Below are 329 nucleotides of genomic sequence, written 5' to 3' on the forward strand. Positions count from 1 at the left end.
AGGGGGAGGCCCGCATACCATAAAAAAAAAAAAAAAAAAAAAAAAAAAAAAAAGACTAACTCCAAGATTTTGGACTTGAACTCCTAGGAGGGATGGAGTTGCCATGTACTGAGATTGGGAACACTCTAGAGTAGTTTGAGGAGGAAGATCAAGAGTTTGGATGTGGATATAGGTTGGAGATGCCTGGCAGACCTACAAGTGGAGGTGTGGGATAGGCAGAGATACGTATCTGGAGTTCAGAGAGGTCCAGATTGAGATAAGCACTTAGGAGTTGTCAGCATACAGCACATAGTTCAAAGCTGAGAAACTGGACAGTTGCAAAGGGAGCA

This window comes from Physeter macrocephalus, chromosome 9 (assembly GCF_002837175.3).
Source record: "Physeter macrocephalus isolate SW-GA chromosome 9, ASM283717v5, whole genome shotgun sequence".
Taxonomy (NCBI): Eukaryota; Metazoa; Chordata; class Mammalia; order Artiodactyla; family Physeteridae; genus Physeter; species Physeter macrocephalus.